This window comes from Mustela nigripes, unplaced genomic scaffold (assembly GCF_022355385.1).
Source record: "Mustela nigripes isolate SB6536 unplaced genomic scaffold, MUSNIG.SB6536 HiC_scaffold_20, whole genome shotgun sequence".
NCBI classification, from domain to species: domain Eukaryota; kingdom Metazoa; phylum Chordata; class Mammalia; order Carnivora; family Mustelidae; genus Mustela; species Mustela nigripes.
The window spans coordinates 2,479,103-2,495,007 of NW_026739436.1; positions in this window are offsets into that span (position 1 = coordinate 2,479,103).

A 15,905-nucleotide genomic window follows, 5' to 3' on the forward strand; every position below is an offset into this window, starting at 1 on the left:
AGTGCTCCGTATCACTCGGCATCAGGGAAATACAAATCAAAACCACAATGAGATATCACCTCAAACCAGTCAGAATGGCTAAAATCAACAAGTCAGGAAATGACAGATGCTGGCGAGGATGCAGAGAAAGGGGAACCCTCCTACACTGTTGGTGGGAATGAAAGCTGGTGCAGCCACTCTGGAAAGCAGCATGGAGGTTCCTCAAAATGTTGAAAATAGAACTGCCCTATGACCCAGCAATTGCACTACTGGGTATTTACCCTAAAGATACAAACGTAGTGATCCAAAGGGGCACGTGCACCCGAATGTTTATAGAAGCAATGTCCACAATAGCCAAACTATGGAAAGAACCTAGATGTCCATCAACAGATGAATGGATCAAGAAGATGTGGTATATATACACAATGGAATACTATGCAGCCATCAAAAGAAATGAAACCTTGCCATTTGCGACAACATGAATGGAACTAGAGCGTATCATGCTTAGCGAAATAAGTCAAGCAGAGAAAGACAACTCTCATATGATCGCCCTGATATGAGGAAGTGGTGCTGCAACATGGGGGCTTAAGTGGGTAAAAGAAGAATCAAAGAAACAAGATGGAATTGGGAGGGAGACAAACCATAAGTGACTCTTAATCTCACAAAACAAACTAAGGGTTGCTGGGGGCTGGGGGGTTAGGAGAAGGGAGTTGGATTATGGACATTGGGGAGGGTATGTGCTTTGGTGAGTGCTGTGAAGTGTGTAAACCTGTTGATTCACAGACCTGTACCCCAGGGGATAAAAATATATGTTTATAAAAAAATAAAAAATTTAAAAAAAAAGAAATATGAATGGGGACTCATTGAGTGGAATGGAGACAGCAAAAGTGAGAAAGCCTGCAGGGAATCAGAGAGAATTTCCAGACACTATGACAAAGCAAGTAATAAAATGACACTAAACACATACCTATCTATAATTAGTCTGAATATATTTGAATTAAATGCTCCAATCAAAAGACACAGTGTATCAAAATGGATTTTTAAAAAGACCATGTATGGGATACATGAGTGGCTCAGTGGGATAAGCCTCTGCCTTTTGTTTGAGTCATGATCTCAGGGTCCTGGGATCGAGCCCCACATCAAGCTCTATGCTCAGCAGGGAGCCTTCTTCCCTCTCTCCTGTATGCGGCTGTTTTCCTTTCTTAAATGCTTTTAGCAGTGATGGGTGGGATGAATATAGCATCCATCCTTGTCCAGCCATGGAGTTGAAATTTCACAACCCACCGCCATCAGTGAGCTCTCATGGGAGCACAGTCGGTCATTCTTTTGTCCGCAGTTTCTATCAGAAATCTGTTCACACTGCATACGTCTAACAGGTTTGTATCTTGGGGACATGAGTCTGGTAGAAACTTTAGACACCAGGGCCAGAGATTCTGAAGCACAAAGGCATCAGTTTGTGACCTTTGGAAGGCAGCCAAGCCATTGGAAGGAAGTAGACAGCGATGCAAACCTTCCTCAAGAAGCATGCAGTCTCCAAGACACGACCTGACCTTACACCTAAAGGGGCTGCAAAAACAAAAGCAAGGAATGCCTAAACCCAGCAAAAGATGAGAACTCATCAAGAAGGAAGCCTAAAGTCATGGTAGGAAAAGCAAACCTCAAATCCATGAACATAGATCCACAAAAGGACAAGCTGCCCTTCTGAGTGAATAAACCAGTTCGTAAAGCCCTCGCAGGCTTCTCAATGAGAACAGACCAAGGACTCCAATTGATCTGCTCCTGAATGAAAGAGGAGACCTCACCATGCAGAAACCCCATTGAAAGTGAAGATGAGGAGCAATGAAATGCGCCCCCCCCAACTAAACAATCAGGAGGAAAGGGATAAAATCCCTAAAAATATGCAAACATCCACAACTGGAGCAGGAAGAAAGATGTAACCCATAGCCAGCAAAGAACTGAAAGCATTAATCCAAGGTCTCCTATTCAACAAAGACTCTTGGGCCACATAGAGTCAGCTATGGTCAATTGGCCCAAGCACTGCAAGGAGAAAGAACTTCTCTTCTTCTGAACCTGTCCCAAGAGAGTAAGGGAAAGAAACTTCCCAACCTCATTTAATGAGGACAGCTTTACCTTGATCCCAAAGCAAGACACACACCATCCATGGAGGGGCTTTATAGGCACCAACCCTGATGCAGAGGGATGCAGAAATACTCAATGAGATACTAGATCCTCAGATCCTGAATAAGAGGAAGCTTCACCATGACCAACTGAGATGTATTCCTGGTCTGAAGGGATGGCTCAACATTCACAATTCTATCCACAGGAATCAACCCATTCCTGAAAGGAAGGAGAAGCAACGTATGGTCCTCCCATTTGATGCAGAAAAAGCATTTGATCAAATGTTGCATAAAATCCTCAACCACGTAGGGATAGGGACCACCCACCTCAACATCTTGCAGGTCACATATGAAAGTCCCACAGATAATATCCTCATCAATAAGGCAGCAACAAGAGCGTTCCCCCAGAGGAACGGGCAAAACTATGATGAGGACATGTCTACTCTCACCACTCTTGTTCCATCTAGTCCCTGATGTGATAGCTTCTGCCATCTGACCACGAAAAGAAATTAAAGGCATCCAAGTTGCCAAAGAACAAGTAACTCAGTCACTCCTAGCAGACATCTTGAGAGTCTATATAGAATACCAGATAGACTCCACGGAATAAAATGTGCCAGAACCTCTCCAGGAATTCACCTCTACCCAGGATATCACAGCAATTCACAGCAGTCACCTGTGTTTCTGCCCACTCACAGCGAAGCAGCCCGGAGAGTTGTCAAGGAATCACTTCCATTCCCAGTTGCAAACCAAGCCATAGGATACGTAGGAGGAAACCTCAACGAGGTAAAAAAAAAAAAAAAAAAAGTCTCTGAAAACTTTAGAAAACTTATGAGAGAAATGAGGTAGACACAATGCATTGGAAGCCCTTTCCCTGCTCATGGAGTGTAAGAACAAATATTGTTAAAATACCTACACTTCCCAGAGCAACCTATACATTCAGAGAAGCCCATAGGAAAATACCGTCAATATTTTTCTCAGAGCTGGAATAAATAATCCTGAAATTTGTTTGGAACAAGAAAATATCCCAAGTATTGAAGGGAAAGTTGAAAAAGAAAACTAAAGATGGTAGCATCTCCTTCAGGACATCGAGTAGTATTACAAAGCTCTAATGATTAAGAGAGTATCACAACGCAGATCAATCAAATAGAATAGGGAACCCAGAAATAGACCTTCAGTTCAATGGTCTACTAATATTTGAAAAAGCAGGTAAAAATATTTAATGGAAAAACAAGAGTCTCTTCAACACATGGTGTTGGGAAAATTGGACAGTCATCCCCAGTAGGATGAAATTAGACCACCTTCTTACACCATCCAGAAAAATAGACTCAAAATGGATGAATTACCTAAAGGTGAAATAGGAATCCATCAAAATCCTAGAGGAGCACACAGGCAACAAGGTCTTTGACCTCAACACCCACAAAGCAGAAAATCCAGTAGGAAAATAAGCAGAAGACATGAGCAGATATTTATTCAAAGAAAATATACAAATGGCCAACAGATGCATGAAAAAACTGTTCAACATCACTTGGCATCAGGGAAACACAAATCAAAACCACAGTGAGCTATCAGCTCACACCAGGCAGAATAATAAAATTTAAAAAGTCAAGAAATGACAGATGGTGAGTATGTAGAGAATCGGGAACCCTCTTACACTGCTGGTGGGAATGCTAGCTGGTTTATTGCCTCTGGAAAACAGAGTGGAGGTTCCCCGAAATATTATAAATGGAATGACCTTATAATCTAGGAAATGCACTCCTACAAATGTAGTGATCTTAAGGGCCATCTGCACCTCACTGTTCATAGCAGGAATGTCCACAATTGCCAAACCGTGGAAGTTGCTGAGATACCCTTCAACAGATGCATGAATAAAGAAGATATGGAATGGAATATTATCCCCTTCAACAATAGAATATTATTCAGCCATCACGAAAGATGAATACCCAACTTTTGTATCAACATGGATGCGACTGGAGGAGATTATGCAGAGTGAAATAAGCAGAGAAAGTCAGTTATCATATGGTTTCAGTTACTTGGGGAAACATAAGGAATAACATGGAGGACATTAGGAAAAGGAAAGGGAAATGAATTGGGGTAGATCAGATGGGGAGACAAACCATGAGGGACTGTAGACTCTGAGAAGCAAACTGAGGGTTCTGAAAGGGAAAGGAGTGGGGGGGGGGGGGATAAGGGAGCCTGGTGGTGAGTATTATGGAGGGCATGTATTGCATGGAGCACTGGGTGGGATGCATAAACAATGAACCTTGGAACACTGATAAAATAAAACCAAATTTAAAAAAAGAAAGGAGGAAAACAGACACTCAAATACAGGTTTCCCCACCAAATATAAAATATTCATATTTTTATAAGCAAAATGACAAAAAATAGACTATCCCCCACAATGCGAAAGGTTTTTTATGCCATTTCATTTTTCATGAAATATCTCTATGTGTATAATAATAAATTTTTTTGTAAAAATAAAAATTCTCTTTCGTGAGCAAAAACATATATTAGTGTAGTCCTCTACACTAGTGTAGGGGTTTTTGTCTGTTTAATTTTATAAAACAATCAGAGTGACATAATGTGAAGTTTGGAAAGTACAAGCTACCTCTCTGTGTATATGCGTATTTCTATCAGCATTATTCACAATAAATAGAAGGTGCAGTTGACCAGAGCATGCATCAATGGATTAATAGATATAACTGTATCCATTATATCTGTATGGATGGACATAAGACTGTGGGATAAATATAAAATAGAAGATTATTCATTTTAAAAAATAACAAAATTCTGCAATATGCTCCAACATGGATGAAGTTTGGGCATATCAAGCCAGTGATATAAGGCAGTCACAAAAATACAAATACTGTATGATTCACTTATTTGAGGTACTTGGTGTAGTCACACTCATATATATTAAAGTAGAATGGTGACAGGGGCTTCGGGTAAGAGAAGGAGGGGAAATTGAGAAGTTGTTTAAAGGGTGCAGAGTTTCAGCTGGAGAAGACAATTCTGAAGATGGTAGAGATAGTGGTTGAATAACATTGTGAATATATTTAACGTCACTGCACTATACATTTAAATAGCTTTAAATGTATAAATAGCTAATTTTAGGGGCCTCTTGGTGGCTTGGTGGGTTAAAGTCTCTGCATTTGGCTCAGGTCATGATCCCGTGGTCCTGGGATGTAGCCCCACATAAGGCTTTCCGCTCAGCAGGGAACCTGCTTCTTCCTCTCTCTCTCTGCCTGCCTCTCTGCCTACCTGTGATCTCTGTCTGTCAAATAAATAAACAAAAACTTTAAAAAAGCAAATTTTACCTTCCATTTATTTCCTACAATTTTTAAGAACTACAAACACCAAGTTTACATGTGTCAAAGTTACCACCCTGACTGAGAATCAATGAAATGATTCTATTGACCTACTAAATATTTGTCTTTTTACTCTTTCTGTTTTAATAATACACAATGTCAGCAGGATTGGGGAGAAAAGACAATTCCATATGCAAATGCTGAGATCATAAATTGTTTCCTTCTCTAGAGGACGTTTTGGGGGCATATCTCAAAAACATCAATGTACGTATCAGAATCCTAGAGGAGAACGTAGGCAGCAGCCTCTTCAACATTGCCACAGCAACTTCTTTCAAGATATGTTTCCAAAGGCAAAAGAAAAAAAAGTGAAAATAAGCTCTTGGGACTTCAGAAGATCAAAAGCTTCTGCACAGCAAAGGAAACAGTCAACAAAGAGGCAACCCATGGAATGGGAGAAGATATTCTTTTGTTTCATTTCCAATTAGTGGAATTTGTCATAAGGAACATACTAAGTTCAAAGGTAAATATGAACCGGAATTTGGAAACAGTTTAGTTGTCCAACTCTTTGGGGTTCTGTGTCTTATTACATTCATAAGCAAGAAAAATATTTAATAATATGGAAAATTATTTACAATATCTTAGTGAGGTTTTAAAATTGCCATGTAACTTTTAAAGATTCCATTATCATTTCGCCTTTTTTCCTTTTTTATCTTTTCTACATAGATTTATACTTCATTTCTAAAAACTTCCTTTTAAAAAAAAATTCTTTTCATTTTTCCAGAATTCATTGTTTATGCACCACACTGAGTGCTCCATCCATAACCCACCACCTGGCTCACCCAACCCCCCACCCTTGCCCCTCCAAAACCCTCAATTTCGTTTTCAGAGTCCACAGTCTCTCATGGTTTGTCTTCCCCTCTAAATTCCACCAACCCTCTTCTTCTCCCCATCTCCCCATGTCCTTGGTGTTATTCCTTATGCTCCACAAATAAGCAAAATCGTATGATAATTGGCTCTCTCTGTTTGACTTATTTCACTCAGCATAATCTCCTCCAGTCCCATCCATGTTCATACAAAAGTTGGGTATTCACCCTTTCTGATGGAGACATAATATTCTGTAGTAGATATAGCCCCCGTCTTCCTTATCCTTTCATCCACTGAAGGGCGTCTTAATTCTTTCCACAGTTTGGCGACTGTGGCTACTGCTGCTATGAATATTGGGGTACAGATGGCCCTTCTTTTCACTACACCTGTATCTTTGGGGTAGATACCCAATCGTGCATTGTAGAGTCATAGGGTAGCTCTATTTTTAATTTCTTGATGAATCTCCATTCTGTTTTCCAAAGTGGCTGCACCAACTTGCATTTCCCATGCATTCACAACAGTGTAAGAGGGTTTCTCTTTCTCTATATCCTCTCCAAAACGTGTGGTTTATTGTCTTGTTAATTTTGGCCATTCTAACTTGTGTGAGGTGTTATGTCAATGTGGTTTTGATTTGAAACTCCCTGATGGCTAATGATGATGAACTTTTTTTAAAAATTTTTTATAAACATATATTTTTATCCCCAGGGGTACAGGTCTGTGAATCACCAGGTTTACACACTTCACAGCACTCACCAAAGCACATACCCTCCCCAATGTCCATAATCCCACCCCCTTCTCCCAAACCCCCTCCCCCCAGCAACCCTCAGTTTGTTTTGTGAGATTAAGAGTCACTTATGGTTTGTCTCCCTCCCAATCCCATCTTGTTTCATTGATTCTTCTCCCACCCCTCTTAGCCATGTGTATGTATTCATTGGAGAAGTGTCTGTTCATGTCTTCTGCCCATTTTTTGACATGATTATCTGTTTTGTGTGTGTTGAGTTTGAGGGTTTTTTTAATAGTTCCTGGATATCAACCCTTTGTCTGTACTGTCATTTGCAAATAACTTATCTCATTCCGTGGGTTGCCTATTTGTTTTGTTAACTGCTTTCTTTGATGTGCAGAAGCTTTTGATCTTCATGAAGTTCCAAAAGTTCATTTTCACTTTTTTTCCTTTTCCTTTGGAGACATATCTTGAAAGAAGGTGTCTGTGGCCAATGTCAAAGAGATTGCTGCCTATGTTCTCCTCCAGGATTCTGATGAATTCCTGCCTCATGTTGAGGTCTTTTATTCATTTTGAGTTTATCTTTGCATATGGCGTAAGAGAGTGGTCGAGTTTCATTCTTCTACACATATTTGTCCAATTTTCCCAGCACCATTTATTGAAGAGACTGTTTTGTTTCCACTGTATATTTTTTTTCCTGCTTTTTCAAAGATTATTTGAACATAAAGTTGGGGTCCATATCTGGGCTCTCTGCTCTTTTCCAATGTTTATATTTTTTGTCTTTTATTGAGAAGCACATGGTTGTCTTATCTTTATGACATGATGTAAGTAAGACATGTTTATTAGTCTTTCACAAGTATAAATTTTTGATAATTTTAACAAAATAACAACCACCTCTTTTTCCAAGTATGATTTGAGTTTGCTCACCACAGTTTAGTAGAAATATTAAAATTTATATTGCCATCTGTTTGAATATCTCTGAAGTTTCTTTCATTGATTACACATTGATTTAAATTAATGACATATAGGAGGAGGGGGCAAGATGGCGGAGAAGCAGAAGACTTTTTTTTAAAGATTTTATTTATTTATTTGACAGACAGAGATTATAAGTAGGCAGAGAGGCAGGCAGAGAGAGGAGGAGGCAGGCTCCCTGCTGAGCAGAGAGGCCGATGTGGGGCTCAATCCCAGACCTTGGGATCATGACCTGAGCTGAAGGCAGAGGCTTTAACGCACTGAGCCATCCAGGCGCCCCAGAAGACATTGTTTTTACTGGTCCCCTAAAATGGGCTGATTATCTACCAGAACACTCCGAACACCCATGAAATCAGCCTGAGATGTAGGATCATACAGTTCTGGGTCTCTGTGAGGACATAAGTCTCCAGTGGTGAGGTAAAGCAGAGTGGGAAGGATCAGATTGATATCTTAAGAAAGTGGAAAAAAATGGGAGCCACCAGAAACAACCCATTTGAAAGTAATACCCTAATAAAAGAGTACCCTTGACTGGGGACTATCATTAACTTGGAGGCTGGTTGAAAGCACTTAACAAAAGCAAAATATCTAAACAGGTGAAACCAGGCAATCACAGGCATGGGCTTAAGCTCACGGTCCCAGGATGGTCACCACCAGCAACCACCCATGCCAGAGAAACGTGCCAAACTTCAGGCCATGATCCCTGGAATGCCAGTGCTTGGGAGAGAGTCAAGGTGGATGCCAGTCCGTATTCTCTAGAGCCACACACTTTTGCACTCTGCATCCATGCTGCACTAAGGAAATGCTGAAAAACAAAAATAAAGCTGGGGGCATCACGTTACCTGATTTTAAGCTTTATTACAAAGCTGTGATCACCAAGACAGCATGGTACTGACATAAAATCAGACTCATAGACCAGTGAGCCCAAATATGAGACTAATAGCCCAAATATGGACCCTCAACTCTATGGCCAATAAATCTTCGACAAAATAGGAAAAAATATACAGTGGAAAAAAGACAGTCTCTTCAATAAATGGTGCTGGGAAAACTGGGCAGCTATATGTAGAAGAATGAAACTCAACCATTCACTTACACCGAACACAAAGGTAAACTCAAAATGGATAAAAGACCTCAATGTGAGACAGGAATCCATCAGAATCCTAGAGAAGAACATAGGCAGTAATCTCTTTGATATCAGCCACAGCAACTTCTTTCAAGATATGTCTCCAAAGACAAAGGAAACAAAAGCGAAGATGAACTTTTGGAACTTCATCAAAATCAAAAGCTTCTGCACAGCAATGGAAACAGTCAAGAAAACAAAGAGGCAACCCATGGAATGGGAGAAGATATTTGCAAATGACAGTACAGACAAAAGGTTGATATCCAGGTTCTATAAAGTCTCCTCAAACTCAACACACACAAAACAGACAATCATATCAAAAAATGGGAAGAAGATATGACATACAATTGGCTATCAGATACATGAAAAAATGTTCATCATCACTAGCCCTCAGGGAAATTCAAATTAAAACTACATTGTGATATCACCTTATACCAGGTAGAACGTCCAAAATTAGCAAGACAGGAAACAACATGAGTTGGAGAGGATGTGGAGAAAGGAGAACCCCCCTACAATGTTGGTGGGAATGCAAGTTGGTGCAGCCTCTTTGGAGAACAGTGTGGAAATTCCTCAAGAATTAAAAATAGAACTTCCCTATGTCCCTGCCATTGCACTCCTGGTTATTTACCTCAAAGATACAGATGTAGTGAAGAGAAGGGCCATCTGTACCCCAATGTTTATAGCAGAATGGCCACGGTCACCAAACTGTGGAAAGAGCCAAGATGCCCTTCAGTGTATGAATGGATAAGGAAGATGTGGTCCATATACACTATGGAGTATTATGCCTCCATCAGAAAGGACGAATACCCAACTTTTGTAGCAACATGGACAGGACTGGAAGAGATTATGCTGAGTGAAATAAGCCAAGCAGAGAGAGTCAATTATCATATGGTTTCACTTATTTGTGGAGCATAACAAAAAGCATGGAGCACATGGGGAGTAAGAGAGAAGGGGTTTGGGGTAAATTGGAAAGAGAGGTGAAACATGAGAGATTATGGACTCTGAAAAACAATCTGAGGGGTTTGAAGTGGTGGAGGGGTAGGAGGTGGGGGTACCAGGTGGTGGGTATTATGGAGGGCACGGATTGCATGGAGCACTGGGTGTGGTGAAAAAATAATGATACTGTTATGCTGAAAATAAGTAAATGATTAAAAAAAGAATAAATAAAAATAAATAAATTAAAATAATAAATAAATAAGAAGCTATCCATTACAAAAATATGAAAAAAAAGTTTTTGTTGTTTAAAGAATGTTGTTTAAAATAGGAAAGAGGAAAAATTTTAAAGAAAATAGAAAAAGAAAAAATGAAAATTTACAAATTTTAACTTTGAAAGACTTAGGAATTATGTTTAAAAAATGATTCTACATGCTTTATTCCCTTAGCACTGGAGTTTTACAGTTCTTATTGATCAGTAAGCTTCATCTGGGTTAGATGTTTTGCTTATCTTCTTGGGGAAGAGCCTGTTGTTGTGATTCTCAAATGTCTTTGCCCAAGCTATTTGCACTACCCTGGCCAGGCACCAGGCAACATCATTTGCTCAGGTGTGCTGCTGGTAGCTTCTGGTTCCTGAAAGCATTCCATACAGCTTTGGAGGATGAGACTGAAACAGGTGGCCTCCCATTCAGCAGCCAGGTGGAGCCAAGAGCTCAATCCCCTGCCTTCAGGTAACCCTCAGAGTAAAGCAAACACACCTGCCTTCCTGGTCTTTGGCTGCACTCTGAGTTTACCCAACCTGTGATCAAGCTTCTCTATCTCTGACATGTGGTCCCATTTGGAGTCCCCAAACAGCAGATTCCTGCAGCTTACTCTTGTGCTGCTCCTCCTGGTGAATGGAGGTTTCTTCCTTGATCTGCCACGTGCATTATTCCTGCTTGAAGATTATTGACCCAACTGTGCCTCATGGTTTATGGCAACCCTGAGCTGAGAGCCCACTCCTTTTCTCTGTGTTTGCAGCCAACTCCCCTGCTTTGATAACTGGGTGCTCAGCCACACTCAGGCACTCCCGGTATTCCTGTGATCCTGAGGGTCCTGAGGCCACACTGTCTCAGCATGGGTGCCACCTGCACTTAGTCACTGGAGTGATGTCCCTTGGTGGAGTATAGTTCTAAAAGTTCTGATTTTGTGCTCTGCTGCTATCTCACTTGCCAGGAGCCAGGAGATGGAGCCCATCCCCACCCCCACATTCTATCTTCCAAATACTACCTCAGATTCACTTCTCCATGTGTCCTACCTTCCAGAAAGTGTCACTTTTCTGTTCATAGAATTGCTGCTATTCTTTGATCTCCTGCTGCGTTTGTTCAGAAACTGTTGAGAATGTTTTGATAACTATCTAGATGAATTCCTGGCACCAGAGAAAATTTAGGTCTCCTACTCCTCCACCATCTTGCTCCTCAAACTCCCCCAGATATATCGCTTTTTAGGGTAAATAAAACAGGAGACTATACATTTTTTTTTTTTTTGGTGATAGCTACCTTATAAAAATTATTTAAATTCAATTTAGTTCATAGGCTATATTATTAGTTTCAGAGGTAGAATTTGGTGATTCATTAGTTGCATCCAAAACCCAGTGCTCATTCCATCAGGTGCCTTTCTTATTTTATAATTTTATTTATTTGTCAGAGGGATAGAGCACAAGCAGATAGAACTGCAGGCAGAGGGAGAAGAAGACTTCTGACTGAGCAAGAAGCTGATGTGGGACTTGACCCCAGGAATCTGGGATCATGACCTGAACTGAAGGCAGACACTTAAACAACTGCACCACCACGTGTCCCCCAAGTACCTTTCTTAATGCTTATCATCTAGCATTCCACAACCACTCCCCTCCAGGAACCTTCTCTTTAGTTTGTATACATAAGAGTCTCTTGTGAATTGCCTCCCTTTTTCTGTTTCATCTTATTTTAATTTTTCTTCCGTTCTCCTATGTTCATTTGTTTTCTTTCTTAACTCCCACATAAGAGTGAAATCATATGATATTTATCTTTCTCTAACTGATTTATTTTTCTTAGCATAATACCCTCTAGCGTAATACCATCCACATCTTTGCAAATGGCAAGATTTCATTCTCTTTGACATCTAAGTAATATTCCACTGCATATACAAGTCACATCTTCTTTATCCATTCATCTATTGATGGTCATCTAGGCTTTTCCCATAGTTTGGTTATTGTGGACATAGCTGGTATAAATATTGGAGACTGTGTCCCCCTTCATATCATGATGTTTATGTCCCTTGGATAAATACCTAGTAGTGCAGTTGCTGGGTGATAGGGTAGTTCTATTTTTTACTCTTTGAGAAACCTTCATACTTTTCTCCAGAGGGACTACACAGTTTGCATTCCCACCAGCAGTGTAAGAGGGTGCCTCTTTCTCTACATCCTCACCAAGATTTATTGTTCACTGAGCTGTTAACTTTAGCTATTCTGACTGGTGTGGGGTGATATCTCATTGTGATGTTGATTTGTATTTCCCTGATGATGAGTGATGAGTAACATTTCATGCATCTGTTAACCATTTGCATGTCCTCTTGGAGAAATTTCTGTCCATGTTTTTTGCCCATCTCTTGGACGGTCACCTTTTTTAATCAACACATCTACTATTTTAAAGCCAATCTAACACAAAGATGAATTCTGAGCTTCTACGAGCCAAAATGTAAATTAAAGACAAATGTTTACAGATGAAATTTAAATAACTGTAAAGGATCACAATTATACAATGGAGAGGAATTAATTATAAAATTATATCCATAAATGGCAAAAATTATGTTGATAATTTCTAGCCTAGTTGGATAGACATGTATGTGTGCTTCCTCCCCCAGATTATGGAATCTCTTAATTATGATGTGTTCAACTAAACTTTCTGCCCCTTGTTTCCCTCTTCTCATCTTCAGGGATCCCAATTTTCTGGATTTTATTTCTCTTACAGAATTGCCAAGTGTTATAAATCTCCCTTCATGACCCAATAGCTCTGTTTCTCTATTCCTTTAAGCCTCCTTATTTTCCATAATAATCATTCCCATCACTGACTAGCTCTTTTTTCTTATTTACCCTCAATTTTATTATCTTCATTTGGGACTGCACCTCAATAAATGTCATTTTTAATTTGATGCAAGCAGATTTTAATTCTTTTATCTCTCCAATAAGGAATTACTTATTTTCTTCTATCTTTTTTCCTCCCTTGCCCAGCTATTATCTTTATAATCATTGTTTTAAATTCTAGTTCAGATATCTTACTTATATCCATCCTGATTAAATCCCTTCCAGTGAGTATAATCTCCTTTTAATTTCCCCTTTTGGGGTGAATTTTTCCATCTCATAAAGTGTCCAGGAAAGATAGGAACAAAGAAAGAATTAAAAAAAATCAAGAAAACAACTAAGCAACAAGAAAACAAAAACAACAACGACTGCTTCAGGAAGTGATTCTGGGGAATGCTGCTCTGCTGTTGTATTTAGCCTGCTGATTCCCACTGATCCTTCCTCCTTGCTTGTCTGGGCAGTGTTTCATCTTTTACCTAGGCATGTTATGATAACTTGGGCTAGTTACACCATTACAGCAATGAAAGGAAAGAAGAAAAGATTAAAAAAAAATCACACCCAAGACAAGAAAAAAGGAATAAAAATGAAAGATAACAATAAAGTGTAAGCCTGATTCTAAAGAAAAAGAAGGACGGAAAAATATGAGTGGGAACAAAAAAAAAAAAAAAAAGATACCTTAGCTAAAACATAAGAGAAGGAAAGAAAACAAATCAACAAATGAATAAAAACAACAAAAATAAGCCTCATGGGAAAAAAAGATTAAGAGAAAAGAAGACAAAAAATAAATACGATTAAAAGATTAAAAAAATATAAATGTTTAATGTTTATTAAATATAGAAAAAAGGTGGGAGGAAAAAAGCAATACTGGTCCTGTTTCCAGCAGAAGCTGATGTTTTGTAATATTTTCAATCAGTAGCCTTGTCAGATGTAGAGGCCTTTGTTATCTTCTGAAGGAGAGGCTTGTTGTTCTGGTCTACAAGCTGACCTGCTCTTGTAAAGATGCCCCTCTCAGGAAGGAAGGTGGGAGTTTTAGCAAAGCATACTCCAGTGGAGTCCAGTGGATACTGGAAGCACAGTGATTCCCTCTAGAGTCCATCTGTGCTGCTAGGCAGGGGTAGAGAGGTGGTGGAGGAGATAGATATGGCATCACACCTATTCTCCTTCCTGAGGAGAACTGCTGATCACTGTTTAGGGGTCCTCTTAGAAAAACAAACAATCCGCATGTCAGGGGCTTTGTCCAGTTCACTGTCTTTAATCTGTCTGTGCCTGGGGCCTGGGGTGTTGGTACATCTAGAGAGGCAGATCTCCTTTATTTCATTTCTGGTAAGTGGCTGCAATTAAAAGCTCCATGGTTTAAAGGCCCAGGTTAGTTGCTGACCCACTCCTATCCTCTAGAGGAGAGGTTCTGCATGTGTCCACCCTCCCAGCCTCTGACATAGTTGCAAAGTGTTGGCAACTGGAGTTGCTAGAGTTTATTGTAGTGCTTAGCAAAAAGCTGCAACCAGGTTATCAGCACTCTTCACATGACTCAGTCCCTACTCCTTCTTTCCCAGAAAAGCCTAGGCACAGGTTTGATTCTTTTTTGGCTGGCAGCAAAAACCAGCATCAGATCATCTCCAGTCTCCTCATTCTGCTCTGTTCTCACTTCTGCTGCAGAAATGCAGCTGCTTGGTACCCAACAAAGGTGAAGGCTACAGCGGCTTTCTGCCCTCTGGACCCACCCCTGATATTGCTTTCGAGTACCTCCCAATGGCTGCTAGATGTTTCTTAGCAGTTTTTTTAAAATTTTTTATTTTGTATAAACATATATTTTTATCCCCAGGGGTACAGATCTGTGAATCGCCAGGTTTACACACTTCACAGCACTCACCAAAGCACATACCCTCCCCAATGTCCATAATCCCACCCTCTTCTCCCAAACCCCCTCCCCCCAGCAACCCTCAGTTTGTTTTGTGAGATTAAGAGTCACTTATGGTTTGTCTCCCTCCCAATACCATCTTGTTTCATTGATTCTTCTTCTACCCACTTAAGGCCCCATGTTGCATCACCACTTCCTCATATCAGGGAGATCATATGGTAGTTGTCTGACTCTGCTTGACTTATTTCGCTAAGCATGATACACTCTAGTTCCATCCACGTTGTCGCAAATGGCAAGATTTCATTTCTTTTGATGTCTGCATAGTATTCCATTGTGTATATATACCACATCTTCCTGATCCATTCATCTGTTGATGGATATCTAGGTTCTTTCCATAGTTGGGCTATTGTAAACATTGCTGCTATAAACATTCTGGTGCACGTGCCCCTTTGGATCACTATGTTTGTATCTTTAGGGTAAATACCCATTAGTGCAATTGCTGGGTCATAGGGAAGTTCTATTTTCAACATTTTGAGGAACCTCCATGCTGTTTTCCAGAGTGGCTGCACCAGCTTTCATTCCCACCAACAGTGTAGGAGAGTTCCCCTTTCTCTGCATTCACGACAGCATCTGTCATTTCCTGACTTGTTGATTTTAGCCATTCTGACTGGTGTGAGGTGAGATCCCATTGTGGTTTTGATTTGTATTTCCCTGATGCCGGGTTGTATGGAGCACTTTTTCATGTGTCTTAGCAGTTTAAATTTCCAAGAAAGTATCCATTTCTTCCAGGTTGCTCAATTTATTAGTGCAAGTCTTTTGAGAGTATTTCTGATAATTGTTTCTATTTCCTTGGTGTGGGTCATGATCTCTCCCCTTTCATTCATACTTTTATTAATTTGGGTCATTTCTCTTTTGTTTTGGGTGAGACTGAACAGAGGTTTG